Raw genomic sequence first — 17,623 nt, forward strand, 5'->3', positions numbered from 1 at the left:
TGATAAATGGTTGTTTTTCAGATTGGAGGAAGGTCTGTAGTGGAGTTTCACAGGGGTCAGTGTTGGAACCTCGCTCTTCCTCATATATATTAATGACCTAGATTGTGGTGTGCAGGGCATGATTTCAAAATTTTCAGATACAAAGATAGTAAACATTGTCAACTTTGATGAGAATAGTTTTGAACTTCCAAAGGACATAGACATTTTGACGGATTGGGCAGACAAGTGGCAGATAAGTTCAATGCAAAGAAGTGTGAGGTGATTCATTTTGGCAGGAAGAATATGGTGAGACAGTATAAAATAAAGGGACAAACTCTAAAGGAGGTGTAGGAACAGAGGGACCTTGGTGTATATGTACATAAGTCATTGAAGATGGCAGGGCATGTTGAGAGGGTAGTTAATAAAGCATATGTAAACCAGGTAAGTATAAAGGTCCAGCCAGGTTTAAAGGTCTTTGAAAATGTAAATATATAAGGTAAGTGGTAGGATTGGGCATAGTGGGGGGTAGGGTCAGGTCGGGAGGGTCGTGTCGGGGGGGCAAGTCAGGGGGTTTGTGTCGGAGGGGGTTTGGTCCTTAGGGGAGGGTCAGACTTTGGGGATGGCTGTCAGGTCATTCCTAGGGGGGTGGTGTTGGGTCAGGCCTCGGAGGGGGGTCAGGCCAGGCCTGTGTGGAGGATGGGGTTATCGGGTCAGGTCGGGTCTTGGGGTGGGTGGTGGGGAGGCAGGTGTCAGGTTGGGCCTCGGGGGGAGGAGGTTCAGGTCGGACTTTGGGGGGATGTCAGGTTGGGCTCCGTGGGGGAGGTGGGTCGGATCAGTTTGTATGGGAGGGGAGTGTCAAGAGGCTGGGAGGGGAGGGAGGGCCAGGTCAGGCATGGGGGTGGGGGCTGTCGTGCTTCATGGAGGGTCGGGCCTTGCAGGTGTTGTCAGGTTGGGCCGGAGCTTGGGGGCTGTCGGGTCATGTCGGGCCTTGGAGGGGGTGTCGGGTCGGGCCTTAGGGGGTTGGGCCGGGCCTGGGGTGTGGTCGGGTCGGGCCTTGGGGTGGAGGGTTCAGGTTGTGTTGGGCCTTCGGGGGTTTGGTTGGATCAGGTTGGGCCTTGGAGGGGGTCAGGTCAGGCCTGGGGGTGGTTCGATTGGGTCGTGTCGGTCCTTGGGGGCCGGGGGCGGAGATGTCGGGTCGGGTCTTGGGCGGGTGGGGCTGAGAGTTGGGCATGTTGGGGTGGGGCGAAGGAGGGGGGTGAGAGTTGGGCTTAGCAGGGGTGGGAAGGGAGGGGTTGGGGTTGAGAGGTAAGAGTCCCTGTGGGGGTGGGGGGAATCCCGTGGGTTGAGAAGTTCCCGTCAAGGGGTGTAATCCCCACGGTGGTGAGGTGGGAGCCCTATATGGGGGGGTAGTCGGGGGGGTCAGGAGGTCCCCTAGGGAGTGGGGATTCCCTTGAAGGTGAGTAGTTGGGCATGAGGGGGGTTGCCTGGGGGGTCGGGGTGTGGAGGCAGTCTTGGGAGGGGTCGGTGTGGGTCTGTGCAATACTTACCCAGAAGTTAAAAGAGGTTTTAATTCTTCTAACTTTTTCTGGGTGACAATTGATGTGAGACATTCGGAACCAGCTGAAGTTTATGATTTAAATCACATTTTCGGATGGTTCCCAGTGCAGGGCAATTGCCCAGGGTAAGTTTGCACTTCTGGGCAATTGCTGTGCAAATTTTACCTGTGAATGTCGGAGGGGGGTTTCCCAGTGCATCTTTGAGTGACCCCCCACAATACGACGCCCAGGAGCTCAGAAGTTACAGCCCAATATGCTTTTACTTTTTTCTGATCTCTCCCCTTCAGGTGTAAACCTTACTGGGATGTCCAATTTTTTTGGACAGTAGCACAGTCTGGATATTGGGCAGGACCCTGCACTGGGTCATGGTGACTCCTTCCAGCAGCCTTTTCAGCTCTTTGTCATTGCTGATGGTGAGCTGCAGATGGTGGAGGTTGATGCGGGCCTTCTTGTTGTCACTGACCACATTGCCCACCAGCTCTGGAATCTCAGCGATCAGGTACTCAAGAACAGCGGCCAAGTAGATGGGGGCTGTTAGTAAGGGAGTTTCAGGATTTTGATCCAGCGACAGTGAATGAACAGTGATATAGTTGCAAGTCAAGATGGTGTGTGGCTTGGAGGGGAACTTGCAAGTGGTGCTGTTTCCATGCATCTGCTGCACTTGCCCTTCTAGGTAGTAGAGGTCACAGGTTTGAAAGGTGCTGTCTTGGTGAGTTGCTAGTTTTCTTATTTCCTTATATGCTTATAAATTTAATTCCACTGCACTGTTACTTCTCAATGATGCCATGTTTACTTTGTTACTTAAATTGTTGACTATTTCTTTGCCCCAACCACCTCCCACCCCATCTCCATCACCCCCACACACACACACACGCCCCGACCCACCCCACCCCCCACCCCTCCCCGCCCCCCAAGGATTTTCCCCAGAGCTGGTGACCCTGGTATAATCGACACAGCAGAGGCACCAGAGAATGATCAAAAGGAACAGGTAACATGCCAACTGAAATGGGAAGTTCTTGGGGAAAAATTTTGAAATAAGCAGTAAGATTTGTTTATTTTTTTCCATCATAATACGTAGGAAGCTGCACTGATATCCTCCTGGTTGTTTTGATGCCTAATGATTGCACTTAATGCCTATAACACCTAATGTTCACTTTTGAACACGAATGATTGCTTCCACAAATTTAACAAGTTTATGGCATTTTTGTTGAGTGCTTCAATGATCTGCGATTAATGCTCATTACGAATTACACCATTTAATGTCAGATCAGTACTGATCGCTTGGAGCTTTTATCAAATGCCGAATTGGTGTCAGATCTTTGAGGGGATATGTCTTTAAATTTTTTTTTCCTTTATTAAATTTTTTTGCACTTAAGCTAATCTCTCTGAGGCAGCTCTATACCTCAGGGAGATTTCTGTGCTCTTTGGCGCGCATGCGTGAAAGAGCCCAGGCCCCGACTCAGGCAACTCCTCCCCCCCACCCGCACAGGGAGCACTCAGGGCTTCTGGGTGCTCGTCACGCTTGGTGGGCCTTAATTAGCCCGCCCACGTAAAATGGCAGCGTGCAGCTGATCGTGGGTGGTGATCGGCTGCGCGCACGCCCGCTCCCGCCCATCCCAACGGGGAGAAAATTCTCCCCTAGAAACAGTTTGATTTTATTCACTCAATTCCATAACTTTGTAATTTAAATACTCCTATTTCTAGGAAAACAGTAAAGGAAACTGAAGTAGCATCAAGGGGGGGGTGGTTGATGCTAACCCACCAATGCTACGAATGAGTATGTAGACGCAACAGATCTAATGACAACTGCATGGATTGAAAGGGAAACTGACAGTTAGAAACTGTTATCCCTTTGTCCACCAAGGTGTGAAGACTGTTAACATTTTGACTGTTTCAGAAAGGGTGGTTTTACATCTAAAGTGTTCCACAGGATAAATACGCTTGTTCTGTCTTTAATCTTAGTGAAGTCATGCCTCACATATTCTACAAGGAGCTTCTCAAATTGAAAAACTGTGGACTGTGTAATGGGGAAAGAAAGAACTCAACTGATTTTACCAAGGAGCCTTGTATTTCAAGAAACCGTAAAATGACAGCTCTCTGAAAAAGTTATTTTAATTCCTTGAGCTCTAGATTTTATACATTTATTTACTATTTTGCCTAAGTTTTTGGCTTCTATTTTTTATTTTACTTTAAATTAAACCAGAATAGTAGTTTAACATCTTGGGGATTAAATTGTACAGTCCCTGAAAATGGGAACAGGGATCGCAATACTTGATTAACCTGTGCCCATTGCTTCTGATATTGGCAGTACGCTGACTTCATGTTACCTGCTAATTTGCATGCTTGCTGCATGTTGTCAGCACTCAATATGCTGTTGAATGGCTGTATGCCTCAGTAGGGTGTCCAGTTTGTGCAAGATTAGAACCACTTAAAACCAGCCTGCACCTCTTAGAAGAGAGCTATGTCTGACTGGAGCAGATGCTGGAACTATTTATGAAAGGGAGTCTGAATAGAAAAAGTGTGAATTATGGTACCATGGGGAGGGAGGGTGCTTTGACGTTCTCTGATGCTGCACTGGAGAAGATCATCAGGTGGAAATGTGTTCTATCAAAAGGGGGCCAGGAGGCCCTCCAGTTGAACTTTCCAAAGGCAGTGGGAGCAAATAGCCATGGCTGTCAATTCCAGGAGTCAAACCCAAGGACCTGGATGCAGTGTCAGAAGAAATTCATTGACTTCACACAACTGATCAAGATTAGTGACTGTATCTTCAAATGCCATATATCCACCAACTGTACCACTAGTCTCATACACTGCTCAATGCACCAAAATTTCTATTAATCACGACTCATACCTAAAGTTCATAGTTTCACCTCATTCTCACACACTTAACACACCCACATCCACGCCTCACACCCACATCTCACAGCTTTCACACAGCTGTTCAACTATGACAATCACATCACCCAAACAGATTGCACCACACTAACTGACAGATTTCTTTCTTTTTCACAGGATGTGGCAAATAACTGGAGCCTGTAGGAGCTAACTGGTGAGGGATAGGCACGGCTGCATGTCCTTACCACTATGGTGGAGATGGTAGTCACCATCACTGGAGCAGCCATCACTGAGGTCATGGTCAATGGCCTTTTTAGAGTCATTGGAGATGATGGTATCCTCATACCTATTTCTCCTTCTCATATACCACTTCCACTCATCCCACAACCTCTTCTGATTTACAAGTTGCAAATGGCATAAGCATGCATCTCTTGATCTTGTTCCACAGCAATCCTACCCTTGTGCCTTTCTCCCTTCAATGATCAATGAGTAAGAGGTGGAAGAGCAGGTAAGCAGTGATGAAGAAGAAACACCATCACTTGCTCTAACCTCGCAGCCACCACCTCAGATACTGACACTGCACGTACTTTACAGGATAGCTTAGAGGCAGGGTCTGTACGTGGTGAGACACCAGGCATGAATGGCCTGCAGCCAGGACATGAGACTAGGGTAATGGAGGTGTTAGCTTGCTGGAGGGCGAAGTTGCACATGTGTTCTGCTGCAGAGCACTCAATAAGCACTTTGATGGGCTGGCTACAGAAGGCTGATGGGTATTCACAATGGAGCACCTAGTGCATTGGTAGGCCTGCCAGGAAGCCTGATATCAATGTCAAGGAGCATGGAGGAGCCCAGCGCTTAAGTAGCATAGAGTTTTATGTAGGGCCTCTGAATCATGCACCATGCAATCAATGGATAGCCTTTTCGCCAGCTAGCCAACTTCTGGTCTGTCATGGTGACTTTGAGGGAGTGGTATTGCCCTCAGTTGCGTTATGTCTCAGAGTTAACAGCCAGCACCAGCAAAGCAACATGCGTGCAGTCAATGGCACCCTGCACCACGGGGAAGCCTGCAACCATTGCAAAGCCACATGCTTGCTTCACCTGCTTCCCTCTGGCAAGACAGGATGAATTGTGTTCAGCTCTCTCATAGAGAGCAATTGTGGATGGTAAACTGGGAGATATTGCAAATATCACTTGCTCCAGCCTGGAAGAAGCCTGATACATAAAAGTTCATAGCCCGATACATAAAAGTTCATGGTCACCTTCACAACCACTGGCAATGCCATCCTCATTCTGCTCTGAGGTTGCAATTATGGCTGCAGCAGGTAGCAGATTTCAGTGCAGACATTCTTAGTGAAGTGCAGACATCTGACGCACTGTTCTTCATTGAGGTACAGGAATTGCTCCCTGAACAGACTGGGAAAAAATTGGCCTTCTGTTGAGAGCCTTTCTGCCCTTGCTCTTCCTTCCTCTTCCAGCAGCTTGTCCTGCTCCATGTCATCTCTTATCATCTCTGTTACTTTGTAGTCTAAGGGGGATGCAAATTACTGCATCCATATTTGACAGCGATGGCCTATGCAAAACCCTTGAAATTAGGAGGACAAATCCCTTCAGCAAGTGCCATACCACTCCCTGTAGACTTCAGCAATTTAAAAGAACTCTAGAAATCATCAAAAACTCCTACAATCACAGCAATTACACCTGAAAGTAGTTGATAAACCCTTCCTGCTGTTGAATGCATGTTCAGCTTTGAATGTGTAAGAGCTAGCATTAGCTGGAGCGTTGAGCTCCCAAACCGGTAGCGCCATTTTAAACTGATTGATGCCTACTATGCACACTTCTGGTGAATGCTCCCTGCACGCACACGACACCCGCACCAAAATTTAGGCTTGCTCCACAAGTGTGTGCATATGTTGGAAATGCTATATTAAAGCCAAAGCTGCACCCGTAGTGCAGAAGAATTGCTGGAAAAGAAACAAAATTATGTGACCACGACAGCATGATTTGTTTCACCTTGCAAGATAGGCTGGGAAGCCAGTAAACAATAGGTATTAAATATTTGGCCTGAGCTTCACTAACCCAAACGTATCTAAGAATAAACATACAGGGTTCTGTTCATAAGAAAAATGACCTGCTTGGAAATTGAAGCTACACAAGGAAAAGATGTCAGGAGAAAGCCAGAACTAAAACAGTTACTGTACAAAGCTGTATTCAAAACAGCATCTATCCTGACCACACACCATCGCTAGCTCTGGTCTGGATATGGAAATATAATTTAAATGTTTTTAGCGAGCTCCCTGCAGAACTCCTATCTGCACTGAAGAGCCCATCTCAGGGTGGGAAACGAAAATGGTTGCTGCAGGCCTCAGATGTAGCATAAGTGAAGTTATTTATAATTATTTGGGCTTCTGTTTGATCACTGGTTATTCAGCGGCCAGTATCAATTTCGGCCAAAAGTCCTGGTAGTAGCAGAGACTGGAGAGAGAGGATCATCAACATCTATTTTTGTGCCCCCTTCTGTTCCTGCTCCACTCAAAATCGTGCATACTGAGCACTGGTATCCTTTATCTTAGTGAGTACATGAAATGTATGGGGTGATTGTGCTGCTGTAAAATCAATGGAAAAAGATTTGTCTGACTGTAATCAGGAGAGGTATTTACAAGAGTGTTTTGTGCCCCAGCTCAATTGCATTTTTATGCTTGTATATTTATTCATTGTAGTAGTGATTGACAGAAACCCCATGGAAAGTAGAGTTAGCCTGGTGGAGTACATGGGAATTAAGAGTGCTGCCATTAAAATAACACAAAGCTGAACGAACCCTATTACAGCAGATTGGGAGACAACCAAGTAAAGAAGGAGTACTGCTTGTTCACTCACGTGTTTCATATACTTGTGGCGTGGTTGTTGGCTTCTGGTATACATGACCTATCTTATCTAAAGAGATTGTCGTCTTACTCTGGTACTTGCTTTAAACTGGTTTATTAATGCTATATATCATATAGGTTACAGAGTAGATATGTCTATCATCAATACAGAGTGTTCTATCCTCTCTCCCAAGTGTCTAGCACATGACTGTTGGGGGAGAATTTTCTCCCCGTCTGGGGGAGTTGGGCGGGAGCGAGCACACAGCCGATCGCTGCCCATGATCGGCTGCACGCCCCCATTTTACATGGGCGGGCAAATTAAGGCCCGCCCAGCGTGACACGCACCCGGAAGCGCTGAGCGCTCCCTGTGTGGGCAGGGGTGGTTGCCTGAGTCGGGGTCTGCGCTCTTTCATGCATGTGCGTGAAAGAGCGCAGAAATCTCCCTGAGGCATAGAGCTGCCTCAGGGAGATTAGTTTAAGTGCAAAAAAATTCAACAAAGGGAAAAAAAAAATTTGAAGACATGTCCCCTCATGTTAAACTGTCACGTGAGCTGGGACATGTCTATTAATTTTATTAAAAATTTTTACAACACTTTAAAAACTTTCACGAAACCTCATCCCGCCCGTGGATGAGGTTCCATGAAAAATGCAAAGGCCGTCTGGGCTCTTCGCCTGCCCACCAACCTTAAGGTTGGACGGGCAACTCAGTTTATTGGTTTAACTGAGAGTCAACTGGTCTTAATAGACCTTTGACACTTCGGCCGGTGTGCAACTGACTCGGGTGTGCGCCCGCCAAACTGAAAATCTGAATGACGCACGGTAACGTTGGGATGCACGCCCGACGTCACCGCACATCATTTTACGCCTCGGTGATGGGGCCACGCCCCTACTCACCAAGCCAAAGATTCTACCCTTGATGTCACTGTTACATCATGGCCTACATCATTCATTAGTTTAGCTATTCTATTAATCCAATAGAATTGTACCTCCCCCAAAGTATTCTATCAGCTTCGTAGAAATGTGAAACTATATTTTAAACTATTTACATTGCATTTCTGTAACTCCCTTTTATTGCTACAGATTCTACCTAACTCCTACTCCTACTCTTCCCCCCACCAGGTCACTGGTATGAGGGATTCAATCTCCCACAGTGTTCTCAGCTCTTAGGGAAGATGTCATGGAGACATGAGGGCATTCCACTTTTTCTTGGAGGACCTTATCAACAGCAAAATAGGACAGCAACTTCACAATATTACTGGCAATCGGAGTGTAGACTTCAGGACTGCTGAACTGTCAGGACCATGGATCCTTTTCAAAGAAAGACTGATGCAAAAGAGAAGACTGAAGAACATCAACACTTGAACTCTCTTGAACTAGAAGAGAAGAAATCAGGATGCTTTCAGGCATCTTCAACTCCAGTGAAGAATCTCATAGCCCTATCATGCTGCATCAAAGGTGAAAAGGGAATTAAAGGTCTGAGATTGTAACGAATCTGGGAGACGAGAAGAAAAACAATGAAATTCCTGTCAGCATTCCAGGAAATGAAGAAGGGATGATTTCTTGATAACATTTCAGAAAGTACGTTCTCTTTCTGTATGCAGTGGTAACATTACCACACTTTGCTCTGCATGAGGCTGTTCCACCGTAGGCAATGGGAAGAATTTTGGAGGATAGGAAGATAAGACAGCACCATTTTCTACAATGGGATGAATCTCTACAATGATATGAAGACGAATTTCCTGTATAGGATTCTGAAAATGTAGAAACTCTGAAGATTCTACCTCGGCTTCTGTGCTAAAGGACAGTTTTAGTGGGAAGAAGGCTTTTGAGCTGAGGCTAAAATATGGACATCAATTCACTTTGACCCATGGAAACAGGTGCAATCAAATCTCTAGCAGTGTGATCCTCTATGGACTCAAGCATAGAATAAAGCATGTTATTTTCCCTTGAAGACTCTTCATAGTTAACCAGCGATTTACAAAGTTTTGCATTGGCAGGTGCAGTGGAATAAAGATCTGAAAGCTGCTCTGCCACAAGAAACACAGCTGACTTCTCAAAAAAGACATCAGACACTTCATATGATTTGGCTGGAGATTCAAATAGTGAACAAATCTCTAGGGTCTCATCCTCCAACGGATCACTTGGAGCTACAATGGCTTCTTCCTTTCTACCTTCTTCAGGAAAGTGCCAACCCAGGTCCAAAGGGTTTTCTTGTGGATGGCCACTGTCTGCCACAGTGCTTTCTGTATCCACCACCTCTGGCCTACCTTCATAAAGAACTGAGAGATCCACAACCTCAATATCCAGGGTCTAGTGGATTGTGACTCTGTAATAGAAAGGATATCACTGCTGACTGAATAAGCCTGCTCAACTGCTGTAGGCTGGAAATCCACTGGTTCTACATAAAACTTCATAAGTTCTTCCATGAAAGGCATAGAGTTGTCTAAATGCAGGTCATCATCTGGTTTTTCCAGAATTCCCAGTAGTATGCCAACATTTCCACTCAATAAGGAGATGCATTGGTTGTGAATAACATAAAGAGAGTCAACAATCTGTCGCCCTTTGTAACAAAGAGATGCAATTAACCCTACTTTTTGGGAAGGTCTATAGCACCTGGACCTTGCAATTTAATATCTAATGGATGAAAGAGTATGGCTGAAACCAGGCGATCAGCTAGTATGTTAATGCCTGCTCCAGTGTCAATCTTACAGTTGATGTCAAAACATTTAACTTGCACTGTAACTGACAAATAAGGCAAGATTTTTCAGCCCCGCCCGCCGCCAGGGTCATCCAGTCCCGCCGAAAGTCAATGGACCTTTGGCTGGGCAGCCGAATCTCCAGCGGCGGGTCCTGCCAGAATAGTGCCAGAAAATCCTGGCCATGGTCTTGATTAAGATCATTTACTTTCCCTAGAAACTCTGTATTTTCAAATTGGTCATTATTTCCAATTTCTTGGATGAAATGCTTCTCATAAATAGTCTCTTGTCTTCTTCCTCTATTAAATTTGTAGGACTTGCAGGAGTGCTTGAAATGTCCAGTCGTCTCACACTGGAAACATTCTGTGCACCCTGCTGGGCAATCTTGATGTCCGTGTTGTTTCTTTGCACCACAATGTAAGCATCTCAAAATGGCTGATGTGGGGTTTCCCACCTTTTCGCCCATTTTGGTGGGATTTTGTGTGGGTGGGGCCGTTGCCTGTCGGCCTAACCAGTCATCTAGAGACATGTATCACAACGAATTATAGCCGATTTGGCACTCTTGAGTTTGGCCTGCCTCAGATATTGAACCACTTGATCTAAAGTGAGGTTGTCCTTAGTCTGTAAAAAATCAGAGAGCTTTTCATCATGGACCCTTATGACGATACGGTCGGTAAGAAATAATTCAACTGATAACCCTAGTCTTTGGGATCTTTGGTTAAAACATGCTTGCTCTATCATTGGGTTTTGCTTCGGGCTAAAATACATGTCGGAGCCTTTAAGGACGGTTTTGAAGTCTGAGGAGTCTCTTCCGCCCTGTGGCTCAAGAGGACATCATCAGCTACAAGAAGCAAACTAACCTGGTGCTTCTGCTGTTTAGCATGAAGGCCCAATGCTGCCTGATATTGGAGGAATTGTTTCTTCCATAACTCCCACTCTTTGCCTCTCTGTAGGTCATTGAGACTTTCAAATGATCAGGGTAGGTCAGTGACTGCTCACTGGGTATGGACACCATTACCACTCTCCAGTTTGCCTCCTCCTTCAGTAAGTTTGTAAATTGTTTCTGCTACCAAGTTTTCTTGCACTCTCGTGCCATGTCTCCATCAATGGCACGACCCTTGGCTAGATTGGTGTCACCACTATGCTACCATATTTCATATACCTGTGTTCTGGTTGCTGGCTTCTGGTATGCATGGCCTATCTTATCTAGGCAGGCTGCAGTCCTATTCTGGTGCTTGCTTTAAACTGGTTTATTAATACTGTATATAAGATTATGGGGTTACAGAGTAGGTATGTATCTCATGAGTACAGAGTGTTCCATCCTCTCTCCTGTGTGTCTAGCGCATGACTGCTGATGTCACTGTTACATCATGGCCTCCATCATTCATTAGCGTAGCTAGTCTATTAACCCAATACACTACAACATGATTCTCAGATAACATCATTGTATGTTTCATCAATAGTTTTCCTTTACTCTAGACCATAAGACCATAAGACGTAGGAGCAGAAGTAGACCGTTCAGCCCATTGAGTCTGCTCCGCCATTCAATGAGATCACGGCTTGTCTGATAATCCTCAGCCCCACTTTCCTGCCTTTTCCCCATAACCCTTGATTCCCTTACTGATTAATAATCTGTCTATCTCAGCATTGAATATACTTAACGACCCAGCCTCTATAGGCCTCTGTGGTAAAGAACTCCACAGATTGACTACCCTCTGAGAGAAGAACTTCCTCCTCATCTCTGTTTTAAATTGGCACCCCTTTGCTCTGAGATTATGCCCTCTGGTCCTAGACTCCCCCACAAAGGGAAACAACCTCTCAGCATCTACCCTGTCAAGCCCACTAAGAATCATAAGGTCACCTCTCATTGTTCTAAATTTCAATGAGTACAAGCCTAACCTACTCAACCTCTCCTCATGAGAAAATCCCTCCATACCTGGAATAAACCTAATGAACCTTCTTGGGACTGCCCCCAATGCCACTATATCTTTCCTTAGATAAGAGGACCAAAATTGTTCACAGTATTCTAGGTGTGGTCCAACTAGTGCCTTGTATAGTTTTAGCAAGACTTCCCTATTTTTATACTCCATTCCCTTTGAAATAAAGGGCAACATTCCATTTGCCTTCCCTATTACCTGTTGAACTTGTATGTTAGCTTTTTGGGATTCATGCAAATGGACTCCCAAATCGTTCTGTGCTGCAGCCTTCTGCAGTCTTTCTCCATTTAAATAATATTCAGCTCCTCTATTCTTTCTGCCAAAGTGCATAATCTCACATTTTCCCACATTATATTCCATCTGCCAAGTTTTTGCCCACTCACTTAACCTGTTTATATACCTCTGTAGACTCCTTGTGTCATCCTCAACACTTGCCTTCCCATCTATTTTTGTGTCGTCCACAAACTTGGCAATAGTACATTCACTTCCCTCATCTAAGTCATTAATATATATTGTAAATAAATGGGGCCCAGCACTGATCCCTAAGGCATTCCACTAGTTACATCCCGAAAATGCCCCCCTTATCCTAACTCTCTGTATACTATTAGTTATCCAATCCTCTATCCATGCTAATATACTACCCCCAACACCATGGGCTCTTATCTTATTAAGTCGCCTTATGCACGGTACCTTATCAAACTTTTGGAAATCCAAATATATTACGTCTGCTGGTTCTCCTTTATCTATCCTGCTTCTTACCTCCTCAAAGAATTCTAATGAATTTGTTAGGCATGATTTCCCCTTCACGAAGCCACGCTGACTCTGCTTGATTAGATTATGAATTTCTAATTGCTCTGCTGTTACCTCCTTTATAACAGACTCCAACATTTTCCCCATGATAGATGTTAAGCTAACTGGCCTACAGCTACCTGTTCTTTGTCTCCCTCCCTTTTTGAATAAGGGTGTTACATTGGCCATTCTCCAATCCTCTAGGTCTTTTCCAGAATCTAAGGATTCTTGGAAGATTAATACCAGTGCATCCATATCTCTGTAGCTACCTCCTTTAATATCCTAGGATGCAACCCATCAGGTCCAGAGGACTTATCGGCCTTTAGCCCCATTAGTTTCCCTTGTAATTTTTCTCAAGTGATAGTTATTGTATTTATTTCCTTCCCCCCTTTTGCTCCTTGATTATTTAGTATTTTTGGAATGCTATTAGTACCTTCTACCACAAAGACTGAAGCAAAGCATTTATTCAACTCCTTTGCCATTTCCTGGTTCCCCATTATTATTTCCCCAGCTTCATTCTCTAAGGAGCCTATGTTCACTTTGGCCTCTATCTTTATTTTTATATATTTAAAGAACTCTTACTGTTCATTTTTATCTTACTTATTAGTTCACCCTCAAAGTTTATTTTCTCCCTCTTTATTATTTTTTGGTCATCCTTTGTTGGTTTTTAAAACTTTCCCAATCCTCTGGCTTACCACTAATCTTTGCCACGTTGTGGGCTGAATTTTGCCCTTCACGGGCAGACAGACTCGGTGGCGGGCGGGCAGCCGATCACCGCCGCCGAAGCGGGCCACACCGCCATTTTGCGCAGTCGGGCTAATTAAAGCCCGCCCAGCGGGCTTGCAACACCCATATACATTGGGAAAATCCAATTGGCGGCAGGCGTGTTCAGACCGCCAGTTCCAATGGGGAACCAACAGTCTGTGTAAAGAGCGGCCAGGCAGCCTCCTTTAGGATGTTCACCATGGCCACTCATAGGGAAGGACATGATTTGAGGGCAGAGGAGGAGGAGGAGGGCAGGCTGCAGGATAGGCCAGCAGGGGGGCCACTGTGCCCCTCAGTTCTCAGATGCCTACCTTGCTGTCCTCCTCCAAGAGGTGTCCAACCATCGGGATATCTTGTTTCCAGAGGATGGGAGGAGGAAGGCCCCCCACGTCACCAGGCAGGCATGGCAGGAGGAGGCGGAGGCTGTAAGCTCCCATGACGATGTGCGGTGCACTGGAACGCAATGCCACAAGCGCTTCAATGATTTGGTGCACTCTGGAAGGGTGAGTACCATGTCGGCCTTGGCCATTTGACCCAGCAGGGAGCCTTAACCTTTGAGCCTCCCCCCCTCCACGTCTTAGTGTCATTACTGCATTGGGCATTTGGCGCATGCTGGGTGGGCAAACAGATAGTGACCATGCTTACGTCAGCCTTAGTGGTTGAGGAGAAGATGAGTTTTCCCTGCAGCATATGTTGGTGTTTGTCGCATTTGAGTAGTCTGGGGGCAACCTGCAGGGGAGGCAGCTAGACACATACTCAGAACTCCAACACATGTCTTATTGATGGTGATGAGATGGTGGAAGGGGAGCCTTAAGGTGTTGTGGCCAAGAGCCATCTGCTGGCCTCCGCGCCGCACCTAGTAGCGCTTCCTTGCCATGGGCATTCAGACCCGTGTATTATTCAAAGTGATGGTCGCCAAATGTGTCCAAGGTGTCCGTTAGGGGAGGGGGTTGGAACCAGCCATACTATCTTCTGGGGACTGATCACCAGTAGTGTGGACAGGAGCCGCTGGAGGCCTCAGATGGGCCACTGTGGTTGGGGTGCGGCATGCGCGTGCAGAGTACATGAGCCATCAGCCCTAATAAATGCTCTTCTCTGTTCTGCAAGCAAAAACAGAGAACTCCAAACGGCAGCGGACTGGTGGTGGGCACACCGTGCTGCAGCGCCTCACCACCTATGAGAAGCAGGCCATGGAGCTGGGGAGGAGGTAGGCGGCCAGGGCGGCAGGTGTTGGCGAGGCTGGGGTGCAACGGCCAGGTATTTGAGGGCCACAGTCCCATCCACTCTGTCTCCCCACCATCCAAAGCACTGATGGTTGCTGCAATCGTTAATGCTGCAACACTACTCATTCACAAACTGATACAGTCAGACGTGTGGGTCATACACAAAGGTCCCTCGGCACCTTGAGGATGCATATCTCTAGCACCTTCCAAAGTTGCCTTATCCTATTTGTGACCACTATCCCCATGGCCTAACATGCCATGGCATCGCTGCTGCACATCCAAAGACTTATTGCATCTTAGGAGGGTTTGTACCTCCACCACCCTTTCAGCCAGTGCATCCCACATTACTCTGTCCAAAAGGTCCTCAGCACCTCACCTGTCAACCTCATGGCACTCAACTTAAATAAATGCCACCATGTTAGTCATCCCTGCGCCAAGGGGAAATGTTGCCTCCTGTCCACCAGTTCTATGCCCCTCATAACGGTATGAAGGTCAATAATGTGACCTGTCAATCTCTTGTGCTCCACGGCAAATGTCGCAAATGTATACAATGTTTCCTCATCACTCCAACTCTCCAGACCAGCATGCATCCAGGACAGGTACCTCTGCACGCTCCAGACTCCAATGCCATCCCTCCCATGAAACGCAGGTCACAACTGGACGCAGAAGTGTAGATGTGGCCTCGAAAGCATTTTCTGACTTGCAACATGACCTCCCTTTTCCTACATTCTATTCCTCGGCTAATGAAGGCACATCTGGCTCCGACCTTGTTAAACGCCTTATGTTCCTGTTCTGCTACCTTAACGGGTCTGCCCAGCAAGGTCCCTGTAATCGTCATGACTTCCCATCGTCCTACCATTACTCATGTATTCCCATACCTTGCTTGTCTTGCCCAATTACTTAACCGAACGCTTATCCACATAACATTCCATGTGGCATTCCTTAGGCCATCTGACCAGCCTGTCTGTACGTGCATGTAATTTTTGGGCCTCCTCTTGACTATTTACCACCCCACCAATGTTCGTCTCCTTAGGTTCTTGAAGGGTGACCGACTTATGAGGCTGCGGGGGGAAAGGGATGAAAGGTGTTACTGACTGAACGTTAACTGATGCACTGTCCTTGTTGTTAATTTCAGCATCACCACCACATGGCCGCCACCAACACATCCGGAAACCCCCCTCCATACCTGTGGGCCAAGACTTGCAACTTGCGTCACATCATTTCAGCCAGCCAGGCACCAGCGCAGCGACAAACACTTCAGTGGGGAATATAACGTCGGCTAGTGTCCTGGGGCACAGTGGAGAGGGCACTTCACAATCGCTGGAGGAGATGGCATGGACAGAGAATGCCGATAGCGCCAGCAGCCGGAGGGCTGCAGGGGACCAGGCACATGCTGAGTCCAGCAGTGATGATGTGCCTCTGGAGGTGTCAGCAATGCAGCAGCTACAGGACAAGCGACAGGATGTGCAGGAGCATCTGGCAGGGTTGCATGAGGGTGTGTTTCAGTTGGTCTCTGTGGTGGAGGAGTCCAGGCAGAGTGTCAGTGAAGACATGAACCTCAGGACAGAGCTTCAGGCTTCCTCCACTGAGAGATTGGTGACTCTCATGGAGAGGGGCTTCAATCAGATTGAGACTCTTCTGATTGGGTTACGCTCTGATCTGCAAGCCCTCACGGCGCTAATGGCCACAGGTGGTCATTCGTAATGTGGGAGATGTTCTGGGCACCAAGTGTCGCTGCTCGTTGCCCATCCATTTGCGGTGAGCAGGGAGGTCCAATGTGACCTGACGTCGGCGCAGCAGCTGCCTGTCGTTGCTCTTTGCTCCTCTCAGGTCACCTCGGATGTGGGCAGCAGCTCCTCCGCCCCTCTGCCAGTGACCGTTGCATCCGTTGAGGCTGCGACAACTGAGGAGGTGCCAGTTCTGGAACTGTCCACTCCCTCCCAGGCGGGGCCATCACAGGCTCCACGATCCAGAGGACGCCCGTCAAGGTCATCGACGCCAACAGGACAGCAGAGTCAGCAGGTTGTCTCACAAGCCAGTCCGAGCGATGGGACGGCACCTAGACGTAGCACCCGCAAACGTAAGCATAACGCACGTTAGGCACTCCACGGGTATGTCATTGGTGATTTTGTGTTGGCCCTAGATTAGGGAGAATGTACTTATGTACACCTAAGTGACGTTTGTCTTTTATTTTGGACAAAATAAAGTCCACTTTTCTGACCATGGCTGAGGGTGTTTCCTTTGTGCTGCATTTGTATGTTTCACAGACATCTCATGAGTGTTTGAGTGGACATTGATGTTTCTGTACTAAGCCCTTAGTTGCAGCTGATGAGGTGGAAGAGGTAGCACCTAAGTGCCACGTGTGGAAGCGCCAGGCAATGCTGGTCCTGCTGATCCATGTGTGTGGAGCTAGCTGAAGGTTTGTTGGATTAAAGTGCCCCGGGTGTCCCTGCCTCCTTGATATAGTAGCGGGTCGGTGTGCTGCCCCTCATCATTGCCCTGTGCTTCCTCATCCTCTGAGCCACTGCTGGATTCATCATGTGCAGCCTCATCCAGTGCGTCAAGGTCTTCATCGTCAACTGCATCCCCCCTTTCCAGCGCAAGATTGTGCAGCATGCTACCATTACCAAAGAGACGTGATCTGGGGGGTACTGGAGTGTGCCCCCTGAGCGGTCCAGGCAACAGAAGTGCATCTTAAAAAGACCGATGGCTCTCTCCACCACAGCCCTTGTGGTGCCGTGGCTGCTATTGTAGCACTCCTCAGCTTCTGTTCTTGGATGGCGGAGAGGCATCATGAGCCACCTTCTGAGGGGATAGCCCTTGTCACCCACCAGCCAACCGAGCCGGAGCACTGAAGAGCGCTGACACTTGGGAGTGCCTGAGGATGAAGGCATCGTGGGAGCTGCCTGGGTACCTTGCACAAACTTGCAGAATCTGCATCCTGTGATCACACACTATCTGCATGTTCATGGAGTGGAAGCC

The sequence above is a fragment of the Cetorhinus maximus genome, chromosome 1, assembly GCF_964194155.1.
Source record: "Cetorhinus maximus chromosome 1, sCetMax3.hap1.1, whole genome shotgun sequence".
Classification (NCBI taxonomy): Eukaryota; Metazoa; Chordata; class Chondrichthyes; order Lamniformes; family Cetorhinidae; genus Cetorhinus; species Cetorhinus maximus.